The sequence below is a fragment of the Condylura cristata genome, unplaced genomic scaffold (assembly GCF_000260355.1).
Source record: "Condylura cristata isolate star-nosed mole 26May11 unplaced genomic scaffold, ConCri1.0 scaffold00022, whole genome shotgun sequence".
Lineage (NCBI taxonomy): Eukaryota > Metazoa > Chordata > Mammalia > Eulipotyphla > Talpidae > Condylura > Condylura cristata.
The window spans coordinates 6,421,149-6,438,040 of NW_004567123.1; the positions used below are offsets into that span (position 1 = coordinate 6,421,149).

Below are 16,892 nucleotides of genomic sequence, written 5' to 3' on the forward strand. Positions count from 1 at the left end.
ACACACACACCAGACTCTAGCCCAGCAGTCCCCGGAGGCAAATGCAGTCATAGCCAAGGACAAATCCAAAGCTAGTCAAGCCCCTCCCTGTGTCCCCCCGGGGGTCCAGACGGCTTCAGATTCCCTCATAGAGGCACACACACCAGAGCCAAGTCACAGATTCCCAAGACGCAAGAACGAGTTCGCCAATGGCAATCACAGTGAAGGCAAAGCCCCTAAAGGAAATGGTAGCCCATCATCAAGGTAGAGCACCCCCAGTGACTAGCCCTTATCACTGACAGCAAAACCAGAGTTCCAAACAGGCAAGGAAAAGTCCCTAAGTCAGTCTCCCAAACCCAGAGCAAGCCCCGACCTGCATTGCCCAAGCAGACCCCCCAGAAAGTGATTTGCCCCCATCATCAAAAGCTAAACAGATTCCGCAAGAACCAATGGGGGGTGAACCCCCAAACGGAGAAGCCCCTAAGCGGAGGGCAAGTCTCAGCCTCCCATTACGCAGAACAGAGCTCCCTAAACAGGCTGCGACCCCTTCCAGCCCCCAGGCGAAATCCACATTACTCCAGGAGTAGCCCTAGAAGTCCCCCTTTTCCGCCTCCCTCCCTTGGGAACGGGCCCCTCTGTCCCTCCCGCAGCAGCACCGTGGACAGCTCCCGCGTCGCTGCCCTTCCCCTGGGCTGGGGTCCGAGCGCCGCGCCGCCCCGCCCCTCTCCGGCCCCGCCCCCCGGGTCCCCACAGCTCCTCCCCTCTCCCATTGGCCGAGGCGGAGACCCTCCTTTCCGCCCAATGGCCGCCGCTGTGGCTCGGCCACTTGCACTCTGACTGGCCAGCGACCGGCAGAGTGGCGGGGCGTAGGCCAATGGGGAGAGACAGCTCGATGAATGGCTGGCCCGGGTGGGGAAGGCAGGAGGCGGTGATCCCAGCGGAGGGGGCCGTTCGCCAGCTCGGAGGCAGAAAGTGCCACGACTCCACACGCGCGCACGCAGCGAGCGAGCGGCCGGAGCGGACGGTGGACGGGGCGGGTGGCGTCGAGGTCGCGGCGTCTGCAGCTGCTTGGGGGCGGCTTCTCGGTGGAGGCTCGGCCAGCTCCTCTCTCCCGGTTCCGCGGCGGCGGCGGCGGCGGCGGCGGCTGCGGTGTCGGCGGCGGCTCCTGCCCTTTCGTTTTTCCTCCCGCGTCTCCCGCTGCAGGTAAGAAACTTGGCCGGGCCCTGCAGCCGTGGCGGCGTCGGCGCGCGGACCGGGCCGTCGGGGCGCCTGGGCCAGGGCCGGCCGCGCCGCGAGTGACACGTCTCCTTGGCTGCCCCTCCCCCGGCTGCGCCGCCCGCTGTCGCTGCAGCCGCTACCCTCGGGGTCGGGTCGGGCCCCGGGGGGCGTGTGCCTGGCCGAACCCTGTGCTGGGCCGTCGGCCAAGCGCCACCCGCAGTGTGAACCCCATGCCCCTCGCCGTCTGTGGGACCTGCGGCGCCCCCGCGGCGCGACGTGGCGATCCTTCCCTCCCTTCCTCCCAGGCGGGCCGTCGGGCCGGCCCGCGCGCTCCGAAGTTGGGTGAAGAAAGTTGGCGGCGGGCGGGGCGGCGCACAGCTGGCGGAGGAAGGGGTTAAGTTTCGGGAAGCGGCCGGATGACGTTGCCCGGCTGGAGTCCGGGCTGGAGGGGGTGCGAGGGCGGCAGGATTGAATGGGGGGCCCGCTAGTAGGGCGCTGGGTTGAGGGCTGTGGCCTGGAGGCGCTTCGCTGGTCGGTCGGCCCCCGACGGCGTGGGCCTGAGAATCGGGGCTGCCCTGGGATTCTGAGCGGGGACTTGGGCCGTCCGAGGTCCGGCCGCCTGGGCGGCCGCGATAGCAACTTCCCGGAGTGCGGGACATGGCTCCCTGCTCCCCCTGGCGGCGGGGCTAGGGGCACCGTTTCCCTGACCCGGCCGCGCGGACGCCGGGCGCGAGGGACCCGCGCGCCCCGAACCCTGCACGGCCCACCCTTCCCGCGCCACAATGAATGGACGGCCTGGCCGGCCAAGCACACTGGCAGCCGGCATGTGCTGGCCTCAGTCCGTCGGTATCCCCAACGGCACTCTGGGTCAGGGGAGGGTGAGTTAGGTTTTGTGCTTCCTGGGAGGTGTCCTGGAAGCTTCAGGGACCCATTTGCAGGTGATAGATCGAACATTTAGCTCGATGTGATATGGTGGTTGAGGGAGTGGGCTTCAGAAATCACGGTTCCATTGAGGGAGACTTCAGCCAGGCTCTTCCACTGCGGGTGTCAGCGTCTCTATCTGAAAAACGGGGCTGCCAGTCATTTCCACCTAAAGAGGGAAAAAGCTGTAGAGACCTAGCACGTGTAGGGAGTCATCAACAAGTGTTAGCTGTTACTGTTGGGATGAGTTTTTAGGAGCCTGCGTGGCATAGGAGGGAGGTGGGGTTTGGCGCCCTCCTGCCTACTGGAGGACAGGGTGTGCACAAGTCCCAGGTTGGAATTCCAACCCCATAGCGCACTTATAGACCCTGTGTGCTGATCCTTTAACCTTTCCGAACCTGGGTTTCCTTATCTGTAGCCTGGAGATAGTATCACCCACGCACTGTAGGGTCAGCAGCCTCCAGGCAAATACTGGGGGAAAACTAGGACCTTGTGCAAACACAGGGCAGTTTGGCAATAACTCCTGGAGGTCGAAGGTCAGCTGAGACTAGGCTACACCTAAGAAATGAAACTTACTTTGAAGGCTCTTGGGAGCCTCCCTAGTCACTGTTTGCTTAGGGTGCTGGAATCTTCAGGATGGAGAGCTTTACGATGGCTTTTTCCGAAATTAGGGGGATTGTACTCAGTAGAGCCTCATATCCTGGGCTAGAGGTCTCTTCAGGACTCCCCTTACTAAGTGTCCCTTGAGTGCAAGTTCTTCTGCCCTGTACTCCTTTGAGGGACAGCACATGTATTACATGCACCAGCCCTGTGCAGTTGGGAACATACATTCTTTTCCATCCCTGCCTCTTGCCTTACACTTTCTGTCTGCTCAGTTGTTTTAACTTCCTGCTCATTGGACCCCAGACAAGTCTTGGTGATTCTGTAGCATGCTACTTACTGTGCTGAAGTCTCAATTCCTTTATGAACTTTCTAAAGGTCAGCTCCACTATGGCCTGCCAACCTGTTTGTCTTTCAGGAAGGAGCTTCCGGTTCTGAGGTCCTGTTGATGCCACTTACCTCTATTTAAGTGGGAGCAAACTTCCTAGTAGGTTAGGCTTTGCCTTTGCTTGTGGTATTGCAAACCTCTTGCAAGACTTCTGGGCTGCCTGTTTGGGGGAAGAGGGTAGCTTAAGATTGGGGAGGGGAACAGGAAAGGTAGTCTTGCAATTTAGTGAAGGGAGAGTTTTAAATAAATCTGGAATCACTGAGTCACATTTGAGCAATTATGTATGCTCTTTGAGGAAATGAACACTAAGTCCACAGGCTGCAATAATTGTACAGCATCAAATTCTATTTAAGTGATTGTATGCAAATGATTTAATTATAACATTGGCTTGGTGTATAGCTGGGACACCTTTGTGGTGGGACCATACTCTCTTACTTGATTTTTTTTTTTAGTCTGGGATTTTAACAGAGAATGACACAGACACACAGGGTTCTTTTGATACACCAGGTTTTTCATTGCTGAAATCTTGTTTTAGAAGAAAAAAAAGTAATGATCGGGCAGAATTACAAAGGCAGAGACTGTGTAATGTATGCCTGTATTATGAACTTGAATGTTTGAGGCCAGTTCCTTGGCAGAATAAATGTTAACTAAATGAGGTATCACTAAATGAGGTAACATATTTTCATTAGTTATTCAGTTATCTTGCTGGACAAATGAAACTGAATCTAATTTGATTTTAAGGTTTATTACTTAGAATCAGATTCCATAAGTTAATGTTTGTTGTAGACCTTGCAGCTGTCCCACTTTATAAGAGTCCATATGGTCGTTTCCATTTCGTGGATGAAAACATGGAGGCCAACAGGTCCAGTATTTATCAGGCCACTTCCCAACTCTGGGCTGCTGCTGGTCTTCTGAATGGTCACCCACAGTGTTATATAATTCCACAATTCATGCTCCTTGGGGTAGTAACTACATGAGTTTCAGTGGAAGGAAGGTGTGAGTTAGTTGGAAAGGTGGCAGCACAAGAAGGTACTTTTTATTACTGTGTCTCCTGTGCTTTCAAACACAAAAGATACAAACATGAGACCTAGCTCTGTGTTGTCCTACATTTAACCACATAGAGCAATTAAGGAAAACTTAAAATTCAGTCTCCTGGTCATACCAGCCCCACATTTTTTTTTGAAAGGTTTATTTATTTGTGTATACAGAACTGGGGTACAGGCCAGAGGTGCAGGAGCGGTAAGAGGCTTCACCCGAGACAGAGTGGGAGCAGAATAGGCAGATCACTGCTGAGGGGAGTACACTGCTAAGGGGAGCAGCGGCCAGTCCCACATTTTAAGTACTCAGTAGTCATGTTGGTCAGTGTGGATTTTGGTCATTTACATGATCTCAGAAAGTTCTCTCAGACTAAGCTGGTCTTGCATTGCTAGTATTCTGTATAAACATTCAAGTCTGTGTCTCTTGATTGTTTAGAAATATTATTTTGAATCACATGACATTAATTGCCCTTCTGTAAATCAAAAACATTTAAACCCGTGGTAGATCATGGATTTATTCAAGCTAGTAAAATTTCACCTTGGGAAGGCCTTTTTCCCTGACTCTTTGTATAGGTTATAAATTGCATATCAAGATAAGGTGGGGTGCACAAAAATCACCTTGGAGAGATTTTTACCTAATCATGACAGCACCACAAGGGTTGAATGTACCAAACACAGAAAATAGGTATTAGCAGAAAGCTTATGGCTTGTAGAAAAGGTAAATATTTAATTCTAAGAGAGAGAAGCTGAGCAAGAAGGGCCACATAGCATTACAGAAAATTAACTCAGGTCTTGCTCTCAGGTTATTTTCTTAGGCAGACAAATTCTGATGAGTCTCCTAAAACAGACTACTGTATTCTTCTGTCTAAAAGCCAGGCACATTGTTTCCTTTACGTGCCATGAATGACATGTATCTCCTACCTGCCTTGCCATGGGAAGCAACTTTAATTTATAAAGAATGTTTTGTAATTTCTAAACTTGGTTATTTTTTGCAAGACTGGAACAACTGCTGGGCCCCAATCTTACATTCAAACAGTGGCATTTTCTTACTGACTAACATAACTTGTTACTGGGTCAGTGACCATTTTCAAAACTTTTGTCTTAGCATAGCTTTGTAAGGATCTTTGAAACGATCACTGGATAGTATTGGGGAAGAATTTTTACATTCTTGCCTGCACAATTCGGCTGATCTTGTTATAGGACAGGAGAGGGGCATCCCAGCACCCCCAAACCTGCCTGTTCTAAATAAGTTCTGTCATCCACTGCATTAAGACAAAACAGATAAGATCTTTAATGGAAAGAAACTGTATTATATTATATATCATATAATAGAATTACTTTGCAATATTGAAAAGATAAAGAATCTAGTTTCCAAATGAAGTACCCAAAATTACCCATCCCCTTGTTACAGGGCACCCCAGTGTGAATTGGGTTGCCTGTCTGTGGGTCCTCACCTGTACGCTTATGATTCAATCATATTATGGATACACTTAAAAAGGTTAAATAATGGATTTATTTATAAGGAGAAAGGTAAAGGAATAACCCAGGGAAAGAGGGAGAGAAATACATAAGTTAAGCTAGAAAGCCCTACCAGTTCTGCTGACTTGGACTCCACCGGCACACTGATCAAGGGCCAAAACAATCAGCCGCGAACCATCAGGCCAAGAGACCTCCAGAGCCCACTTGTTCAGTTTTATCCTAACCTGGCTGCTCAGCTCCGCCCTCACGTCCTAGCGTGCTTCTCTTTGTTATTGATGGGATTTGTAGTTCCAGTATCTGGAGTGGGGGTGGCGTCCATGAAACCTGTACCTGTTACACCCTCATGAGTAAAAGTCCACCAAAACAACATTGGCCCAAAGTAAGGCCTGAAAGTCTTCCATAAGTCTAAAATCACTATCTGGCAGGGTCCTATAGAAAAGTAAGAAATAGGTAGACAAGTCTGGGAGGAAAAGAGCAAAATCAAACTCAAGATAAAGCTGCCATAGTCAGCCTCCCCGCAGGGCTCTCACCCATTTCTGTTTCACCCAGTCCAGGGCCAAAAGTGCGAACATTTTCTTCACATGGCTCCACTCACGCCCTTTCAGGTCCTCCTGCTCTCCATCCTGCTTCCTCCTCAAGTCTCCCTTCAGCTTCTTCACCTCTCTGCTCAGCCCCACCCTCTCTTGGGAGGGGCAGGAAACCTAGAACCTCCCCTTTTCCTAGGGACCACCCTGTTACAATCTTAGTACTTTTTGTAAAATAACATAAGACCAAAGAACCTTGACTGATCAGTTACTTACTGGCCTGTTGATAAGAGAGGAGATCCTCTAAGAAAGTTACCAACTAATTATAATGATAATATTAATTGGCTCAAAAGTTGGAATAAAAGACCATGTTAAACCAAAACCTTTAATTTCAGATTCTAACCCTAGTTGAGGTGTGAGCAAATGAGGTCTGTTTTCAGACTGCCTTCTTGCGTGGATTGAATTTGACCTGCATACAAGATTTCTTTGGCCAGCCCCATGGTACTAAACAAATCAGCTGCCTTTTATAAACATGTTTTTTCCATTAATGTTCTAGACTTGGGAGTTCTTTCTTGGAAAAAAAAAATGGGGACTTGGGGACATACCAGGTCACAAAACTATGGACTGTGGTCTCCCTTTCTGGGCAAGACCTGTGTTCTTGTTCACTAGGTTCTACCCCAGTTTTCATGACGTGGTTGTGCACTGGGGCCTCAGAGAAGTTCCTACAGCTTCTAATGGCTGTTGCTGGAAGTCATCAGAGTATGAACTGAATGCTCACCAATGTCTCCCACTGAGCTGCAGTTTGGGTGGTGGGAAAAGCCCAGGTTGAGGTTTCTAATCCTTGAAATAAGTGGTGTGACCTTGACTTTGTTCCTTCCTGGGCTTCAGTTTCCTCCTTTTGTAAAATGAAACTAAGCCCGATGGCTTCATCTTACTGGCCACAAATCTTAGTTTAACCTTAACTTTTTGTTCTCTCATACATCTGAAAATCATGTTGGGTCTTCAAAATAGTCATAATTCAACAATCTTACCTCTTCCACTGACACTTAGCATCTACCTGGTCCAAATCCCTCTCATCTCTCACGTGTTATTTCACTAGCTCCAAAGTGGTGTCTCAGCCTTTTCCCTTAGCTTCTGCTTTCCAGTCTATTCCCAGAGATCATGTGACTCCTGTTCAAGACCCTCCTTGGCCAAAATTTTCACTGACAGTGGCCTACGACCCTGCATTCATACTGGCTTCGCTCCTACTACATCCCTGTAACCTTGCACCACTCACACTGGTCTCTTCTCTGTTTCTCAGGCATGCTTCTGCCTCAGGGCCTTTGCATGCCCTGCTGTTCTCTGTGGGAAACTTTGTCCGAGATGGCCACATAGCTTTCTCTCTTACCTTCTTGAAGTCTGTGACATGTCACCTCCCTGGCCACCCTATTTAAATTTGGATGGTAACCTCTTAGCCCTATTCCCATTCTCTTTCCCATTTCTTTGCATTGTTTTCTCTTCATTATCACTACCTGAAAGGCCACACAGGTGACTTATTTTGTTATTTCTACTAGAGCACATGCTCTGTCAGTATGAAATGTGTCTGTTTTGTTTCCCTGAAGTCTCCCTAGTACCTGAAACAGTTACTGGACATACAGGTGATGTCCATCCTTGCTGAGCTAACAGAGAGATGATTTTGCTAGTGTTCATGTTCTCTGAGTTTATTATTCAGCTCAAAATAGTCTGGATTCCTAGAGTGTACAATAAAAACACACAAAAAAGCATATTTCAAAGCCAAGCGACTTTTGGATTCCCTCCAATCTGACTCCAATTGGGAAATTGACAATTACAGTCATGGAGAAGCACTACCATCACAAACCATCCCTGTTCTGCCAGCAGAGGCTGGGATTTGAAGTTACCTTAGGGGAAGGTATTTGGGTGTTTGCTCTGGCCTGGAAGCCCTAAGCCTCCAGGCTAGGTGTATTTATTTATTTATTTCGGTGCTACCTGTTTCTCCAGGACCCTAGCTTGCGATGGAGTCCTTCCCTGGCAATCCCTTGGTTCTGGGAGGAGAATTGGCAACAAGCATCCTTTATTTCCTTGTATAGTTTATGAGTGTTAGGTAGGACTTGGAGAGTAATTGCATCTCAGTGGTGACACACTTACTATGAAACAAAACGTTATTTTTGGTGTGAACAATGAGTGGCTTACTCTGAAAAGAGATGGATTTTGCATTTAGTGAGCGAGAATGTTTCTTAGTGGTAGGAGGGAACATTCTTTACTTGTAGTTGGCATTCCATTCTCTCTTATAGTTAACTTGGTCAGACTTGGAAGAAGAAGAGTTGATAAGATTAACCTGGCTCCCCATGCAGTTTTTCTTTCTGCTCTGGAGAGTTCATGCACAGAAGCCAGGGGAAGTGGAGGAAAATGGGCAAGGCAGTAGTTGGTTGGGATCCCTTCAGGTCTAGCCCTATCCTTTGTTGCTAGTCCTCTCTTCTGACTTACACTTTTAGGCAAAGAAATGACAAATAGATCCTAGATTCCCAGCCTTTTCTGATGTGAAACTGAGAGGTTCCCCATTTTAAAGTGGGGTTAGGGTTCTAGCCCTAAATCTAGATTTTGGCTAAAGTGTACAACTCACCTGTCTTAAAAGCTATTTTCTTTTCAGTAAAGATTCCTGAATAGGAATTTGACATGACTTTATGAAAATGAATAATTTTCATTTCTTAGTAAGTTGTAGATATTTGTATTTATAAGAAAGAAATATACTTTTCAGATTTTCACTGTAATCACAGTGATTAAAGGAGTCAGTGAAGAATAAATGGATCTTGACACTTCACGAAATGTCTTAGTGATAAATCCAGGGACATTTCTAAGGTCAAATTTAGCCTCAACTCTCAAGTCTACTCTTGTCTGTTTTATCACTTCCCTCTTAAGTTGGAAGCTCCCAGCCTGTTATCCACATTTTGACGTGAAAGACAGTGAGGACAGTACATGGGCATGGTCCCAGACAGTGAGTATCGGTGGAGTGGGTAAAGCAGGAGATGACAGCCCACCTTCACCCTTGTTTCAACCAGCCCTTTTCCTTGGTGGGAGCAGTACCGTGTGTGTTAGAGAGCTGAGAAGAGGCAGCTAAGTGTTACGACAGATTCTGCAGGTATGAAAGATGCTTCTCCTTGAAAATCCATGTGAAATTTGGTTCTATCAAAGTTGGCTTGTAAATATTTTTAAAAGCCTTTTCTAAAAGTGCACACATATATGAAAATGTATTGTCAAATCTATATATACAAATCTATATACTTCCACAAACTAAACACCCTGTTTAACCAACAGCTCAAGAAACAGAATACCACAACCACTCTTACTCCTTGTGTGTCTGCCCCCTCCGGTGGCTGTGTGTTCCCGAGGGTAGCTCATCTCCTGATTTCTAGCATACACCTCGAACTTAATGTAAATGGCATAATATGGCATATGCACCTTGGGTTTTCATTCAGTGTTGTGTGCATGGTTCTGCACTGTCAGGCTAATTCATTCTCATTGTTGCATAGTATTCCAGCATAGTTCATTCATTTTACTAGGAATGGGTTCAGGGATAGTTTCTAATTTTTTTTTCAATAATATGATACAAATTATAAATCATAAAGCCTTGTTCCTGACGTCAGTGATTACTTGTCCACATTTCCATTGGGTTAATCTCTAGAGGGATTACAGGGCCACAAGGAGACAGGCTCAGCTTTAGGAGAAAGTGCCAGTCTTTTTCCCAAAGGGCTGGTGTTAATTTTATACTCCTGCTAACAGTGTATGTGAGCATGGATTAGATTATTCCATGGTTGACTTTAAAAAAGGAACCAAAATAAGTTTGTGTTACTATTGCTATGAATAAAAAATAATTCACTTATGTCGAATAGAGGTGAGAATGTTTGGCTGTGGAGTTCATTAATCAAAGATGGGCCTTTGCAGAGGACTTGTGAAAGAGGGTCAGATTTTATTGCCAATGAACTGTCTCTTAAACACAAATCCAAGTGAAAAGACAGCTCCTCTGGTCATGGTTAAATGAAGGGAAGAGTTCAGCAGAACTCAGAGCTAGAGGCCAAGATTATCAGGTTAATATAATGAGTATTAGTGTATTAAATGGATGTTTTAAAAACAAGGGGACCAGCATTTGGGTACCAGATATCATTCAGTACTGATCCCCACATTTCTAATCTGAAATCCGTCTTTCTGGAATCCTTGTGCAGAGTCCAGGGATGGTGGTACAGGATTGATGGGCTCCAGGGATTGATGGATGCGATTTGGAAGTATCTCTTGCACATAGCACAGACAGCCCTTCTCTCTTGTAGCAGGAATGATCTTTTTCTTTTAAGTGCTTGGTTGGCCAGAATTTGCTTTTGCTAGATATGACCACAGTGCCAAATGTTAGTAGCTTAAAGAAGAAAGGGGCCACTGTGTTTCTGGTGATGAAGTTGGACTGAATGGTCTGGACCTGCCTTCTGACACATAGGATGGGAAAAGTATACACAAAAGGAAAACTGCTTCAGAAAAGCACTGGATGGCTTAGATGATATTGAAGAAGAGAGGGAGAGTCTGAAATCTCAGTGGAAGTGTTACAGGGCACCCCAATGTGAATTGGGTTGCTTGTCTGTGGGTCTTCACCCGCGCACTTACGATTCAATCGTATTATGGACACACTCAAAAAGGTTCAATAATGGATTTATTTATAAGGAGAAAGGTAAAGGAATAACCCAGGGAAAGAGGGAGAGAAATACAAGTTAAGCTAGAATGTCCTACCAGTTCTGCTGACTTGGACTCCACCAGCACGCTGAAAACCAATGAGAGCCAAAACAATCAGCCGTGAACCACCAGGCCAAGAGACCCCCAGAGCCCACATGCCCGGTTTTATCCCAATCTGGCTGCTCAGCTCCGCCCTCACGTCCAGCGTGCTTCTCTTTGTTATTGATGGGATTAGGAGTTCCAGTATCTGGAGTGGGGGCTGAGTCCATGAAACCTGTACCTATTACAGAAGGAAAACTGAATGTGAGTACGTCCTGAGAGCTTTTGACAAACTGAGTTTTGATGGTGTCTTTGGGCAAGCTTGGCAGAGAGCACAGTGGACAGTGTGAGAGAAGAGAAGACCCTTGGAGCTTCAGGGCCGTTACACCATCAGGGTCAGTGTGAGTCAGAAGGAACCCATTCCTCTTCTGAGCTGGCCCTCATGTTCCCCACTGTCTAAGTGTAGAAAACATCGCACTGATTCAAGAATTCTTTAAAGACAACCTGGGTAGATATCACTCTGGGCCAGTTCTCAAGCAAGCAGATCTTTAAAGGACTGAGTCTTTATCCTAGCCCAGTGAAACATCTGTGGAAGACAGGGATAATAAAGTGTTAACATAGGTTTTAAACAATACTTTCACTATACCTCAGGTAATAGGCAAGACTCAAAAGATGCACAAGAAATAGGAAACTCTGATGACCTAGCAGATTTGTAAAAGCAATCAGATAGAATTTCTCACTAATCGTATTTAAAAATCTAACAGATAAAATATAGCTCAAGAGACTCAATAAACTGGAAGATAGAAGAAATTATACAGATTATACCTTAGAGAACCACACAATAATTTCTAAGACCAGTTAAGAACCAGGGATGATAGACTGAGGCGTGTCTAATAGGGGATCCAGGAAGGGGAAGAGATCAGGAACAGAGCCAGTGTATGATAAAGGCTGAGTTTTACAGAAGGCATGAGATACCCACCCAGAAACAAAGTAAACAAAATCTCCACTTGTCAAAACTAGTGATTTGGCAAGAAAGAGAAAAAAAATTGAGTAGGAGAAATGAAGATAAAGTTTAGTACAAATAAAACCCAAGATAATTAGTAGCAAATGCTTACTAGAGTGAATTCTCAGGGATATTCTTGGAAGGAAAGTAATAGCAAATGGAAATAGTGAGATATACAAGCAGTGAAGAAAGACAGTAGATACTGGGCAACTGTAAACAAATGTAAAAGAATAATGATAATGTTTGTCAATGAGGAAGGAGCTGGAAGATGGATAGGATTATATCCATGAAGACAACCACATCTAAGTTAGAGGGGTTATGGTGTTAGTGGAGAGGAGTCAAGTTTTGTAACTTTGACCATTGGGAACTCTGCTTGTTATTTTTCAAAGGTTCTTACTAAAGAATAGAAACAACATAGTCGGTAATAGTAGGGCTGGGGTAGGGGTTGAATAATTTCAAAAAGTCCAAAAAGTAGTAAGAAGGGAAAGTAAAAGAACCCCCAAACAGGACAGAAATAACACAAAATAAGATTACAGATTTAAGCTCAGATATTGGCATTCATATTACATATAACTTTTTTACACCATAAACATAGTTTTTTTTTATTATTCTTAATTTTGTGTATTTTTTTCAGCTCAGTTTTAATCCCCATATTACATATATTAGCCAAATACTCCAGTTAAAACATAGAGATGCCATACTAGAATTTAAAAATCAAATCTGTGTTGCATACAAGAGACAGAGTAAAAGTAAAAGGATAAACTATAAAAATAGTGTTAAAAGCTGGTGTTGCATTATATTATATAAAATAGACTAGCCAAAAAAAAAAAAATAGAGAAAAGATCACACTATAATGGTGAAGGCTAAATTCGCCTAAAGATATGACAATTTGAACTTTGGCTACATCTCAGTAACATAATTAAAAAATATAGAAAATAAAAATTAAGAATTGTAAGAAATGGTGGAATTGATAATCATATTAGAGAATTGACAGCTCTCAGTGATTGACAGCTAAGTAGACAAAAATCAGTGAAGATTAGAACTTGATTAAAATTAAGAAGGTAGTCTATGTTTGTAAATAAAACACCTCAGCAAACTAATACATATTTGATTTCAAAATTTTCAGAGATTGGCCATATCTTGGTCCTTAACCTATATTTCAACAAGTATTACAAGATTGATATTACATAGAGCAGGTAGTTTGAACATAATTCTATTAAAAAGTAAATCTGTCTTCAGAAGTTATAGAGGGAAAAATAAATTTAAACCAGACAGAAGTAACAACGAGAAGGAATTAATGAAACAGAGTAAACAGTAAAGAAGTTCAGCAAAGCCCAAACGTCAATGTTGCAGAAGATGTTAACAAATATCTAGCAAAACTGAATAAAAGAAAGGCACATATAACCATTGTCAAGGCTGTAAAATGCAGCTTCACTACCGATGTGGTAAATATTAAAATGATAAATAGTATTAACAACTTGTGTAAAGTAAAGATCAAAGCATGTCTATATCATTGGTGTTTATTAAAAATACCTGAAAGATCCAGAGGAGGGGGCTATACTGCACATCATACATAGAAGATTTCCTTTTTATATATCAACATGGTGATAATTTTGCAAGTTCTGACAATATCTAGGAAAAATGTAACTTATGAACACTGACTCATGAAGAGAAAACAGCTAAAAAGCAAAAGACTCTTATCTTCTCTTTGAGATCAGCAAAAACATGATATCTTCTCTAACACAGTATGAAAATTCAAGAAAAGTGAAGCAGAGGTAGGAAGGTTGGGAAGCAAGGGTCAGAACTGTTAGTATAGGCAATATGCTTATATGTGTAAAATGCTTTTTAAAAAAATATATAGCTACCAGCTGATACAGATTTGGGGTGGTGGGGGGAAGACGAATCACCCTACAGAAGTCTATAACAAATAGGAAGTAAAACTTAACATTAGCAATAGTGTACAAACTGTGAAGAACCAGAAGTAACTCTGAAAACATGTAAGACCTCAACAGTGAATATATTATTTTTCTTTACTAGAATTACTTGTTTTTCTGTTAAGATGTCATCCTTACAACCATATCAGTGAGTGATTCCTCTCCTGATGAGGTATGTTCCAGAGCCTTCTTTCTGCAAACACTCATGAGTGTTGATGTACTAAGGTTTCATTGGCTACAGTGCCCAAGAGACTGATCCCTGCTTTCTGCAGCTTAGTGTCTTAATGCAGTGAGAGTTGTCATGGGCTTCAATGTCTTCACTATTGTGACCATTTTGAGAAGTCAGGATTCTGGATTCCTCACTTGTAGGCATGTTGTCTTTATTAATGTGAAGCCTGTAGGCTTCTTGTAAGCTCTCAAGATTTAGGTCTATTTAATTATCTGCTTTTCCAAAAGCTATTAGTTGGAGAAAAACAAAAACATGACCTTCCCCTACCCAGGCATAGAAATTAAATCTGCAATGAGTGATGAATAAGCAGACTATATACATTTCAATCTGTTATTAACGTGTTTCAATCTTTAATTAACGTGAGTTGCATTGTTTCTCCAAAAGAGGGAGTCAGTTTACTCCATCTTCTTAAAACATGAAGTAAATTATATCAGAGTACATCTTTTAGTTACCACATTTTCTCTTAGTTTTTCTGAGTACATAAAGTTAGATTATATTTAAAATTTTAGATGAGTTGATCTGGAAGCTCTTTTTTTCTGAATATTTAAAAATACTATTATAAAAAATTACTAGATTAAGTATTTTTTTTAAAGATGAACTTATAAAATAATAAAAGAGATTGCCAGAGATCATAGGCATAGGGTGAGGGGAGTTACTGGAAAGGAGTGAGCTGACCCTGGTGAAGGTGGGGTGTTGTCAACCATTGTCTTTGTGTTTTTGACTTTAATGTCCATGTGGGAACAGGTTTGTCTGAGGTGAGGAGTGAGAATTGACCTTCCCCTTGAAGCTGCAAGGGCTTTACCATGCTCAGTGAAAGAACAGACTTATGGCAAGGGATCACTCATCTATTTTGTCCTAAGACAGAAAAGGCAGAGTCTGAGAATTTTTAACAGGAGGCCTGCCCCTTATGTGAAAATTAGTCCTTTCTCTGAGGGTTGGTTGAAGCAAAAACAGTTCAACTCAGCCCAAACAGGATTAGCACGGATACAGCCCCACCAAAGATAAGATACAAAATCACTGTTAAAGGAGTAAAAGTAGGTAATAAAAAAAAAAAAGTAGTGGCAAGAAAATGATACCAGGAAAAAAATATCTGGGTATCTGGGCAACTTAAAAAATATTGAAAAGAATAACTAAAGGGACTGGTTATAGCAGTGGGTAGAGTTAGTTGAAGAGACAACAGTTGAAATTGGATTGTGTGTTGAGGGACTTTTCCCAAATGGTAATACAAAGCAAATGAGGTCCAAATAGGAGATCCACTGCAAAGAACTGAAGCAAGAAAATTTACAAACAACTAAGTCTCCATGGGTTTTCCAGAATTGAATACAGGCTTGACTCCTCAAAGTCAGGAGGTACAATGAACTTGACTAAAGTAAATAAAAATAAATACAAACCTAAAAATTTTTTGTTGTTTAATCCTTAAAACTCCAAAGACGGATCTTAAAAGTAATGAGAGTTTCAGAAAAGGTTTTATTAGCGACAACTTGATTGACAGCATGTTTCTCACTAGTAATTTCCCTTTCACCCTGATCCCTTCCCTCCAACAAAAAGAAGCCAAACATTTCTTCAAAATAACTGCCCAATAGGATTCTTTATTCAGTTAATCTATTTATGAAAAGAATGAGGGCAAAATAAATTTGTTCAGGACTGTAATGGAACGTTTATTAAGAAAAGATCATTTCTGAATGAACTAGTCAAAAAGGTACTTTTGGAAGACCTTGAAGAAGGAAGTAAGATACAAAAATCAGTAATGAGCAAACCATATTGGTAAATATCAGCTATCTGGAACAAAAATAGTAGTTCAGGTGAATATGGTAGAGAAGGAGTGCACGAACGTGGAAAGGGGGCTCTTATAAATGGAAGGTCACCATACTCAGACTTCTGTGCTTCTTTTAGGAAGGTGGCCTTGGCAGAATTAGGCCAAGAATGTATATAAAGCAAACGTAAGGGTAATGAAAAATAGAATTTTTAAAAGAATGCTTATTAAAAGGAAATAGAATGGACATAGAATATATAAATTCTGAACATTAGAGGAAAGAGAGATAAACTTAAATAATACAAAAAATGCAAAAAAAGCATGATCAAAGAAAATGTAAATAAGAATCACAAAATAAAGGTATAGATGAGTCCAATTACATAGGAAATTGCAGTAGATATTGATAAAAACCTACTGGCTAATAAAATAAATTGCTATTCTGGTCTTAAAGTAAAATCCAGCTATATGCTATTTTTAAGAACTCCACTTAAAACATGAACATAGGAAGCAGAGAATAGAAAAAGACTCTAAGCCAATATGAACACCCCAAAAATTGGTATAGCTTTTAAAACAATCAGACATACTAGACTTTAATGGTGAAAAATTGTTATTAGAGATAAAAAATTACAATAGAGAGAAAAAATAGAAGATATCATACTGATTTTAAGAACATAAGATCAGAACCAAATATAATGGCCTCCAAATAAAAGCATAAATTCACAAATCCCCAGGAAAAATCAATAATCTCATGATCACAGTGGTCAATATTAAAATGTCTCATTAACTCTTAGATTGAGACAGACGGTGAAATACTGGTGTTCAGGTTATTAAACTTGAACTGAGGATACAGATATGACCATCCCATAGTGTACAAGTGTGTGTTTATAAAAGTTGATCATAGCCTAGAAAATTTTACCCAATATATAATCTAAATTCTTGGTATTCCAGTTGTCAGACCAACCTAATGTGAGCCTCAAAGTTAGTTTTGATGGCTTTGGAAAACCTTTCTAAATTTTTTAATGACACAAAAAATACCATACTTTCCATGTACTAATATTGACATCTCTGTTTCACAATA

The 16,892-nt window shown here is 42.8% G+C and overlaps 1 protein-coding gene across 7 annotated transcripts in view; it reads left to right on the top strand.

Annotated features, from left to right (window-relative positions):
* The first annotated feature begins 901 nt into the window (after positions 1 to 901).
* RRBP1 (ribosome binding protein 1) overlaps positions 902 to 16,892 on the top strand; it is a 66,967-nt gene continuing 50,976 nt past the window's right edge. For 6 of the 7 annotated variants that reach the window (XM_012728244.1, XM_012728247.1, XM_012728248.1 and 3 more), the window contains exon 1: positions 903 to 1,182. The gene's annotated coding sequence lies outside the window, so the exon portion shown is untranslated. Of the gene's footprint in view, positions 1,183 to 16,892 lie in introns of all 7 variants that reach the window. The other variant, XM_012728250.1, reaches the window with a different exon arrangement.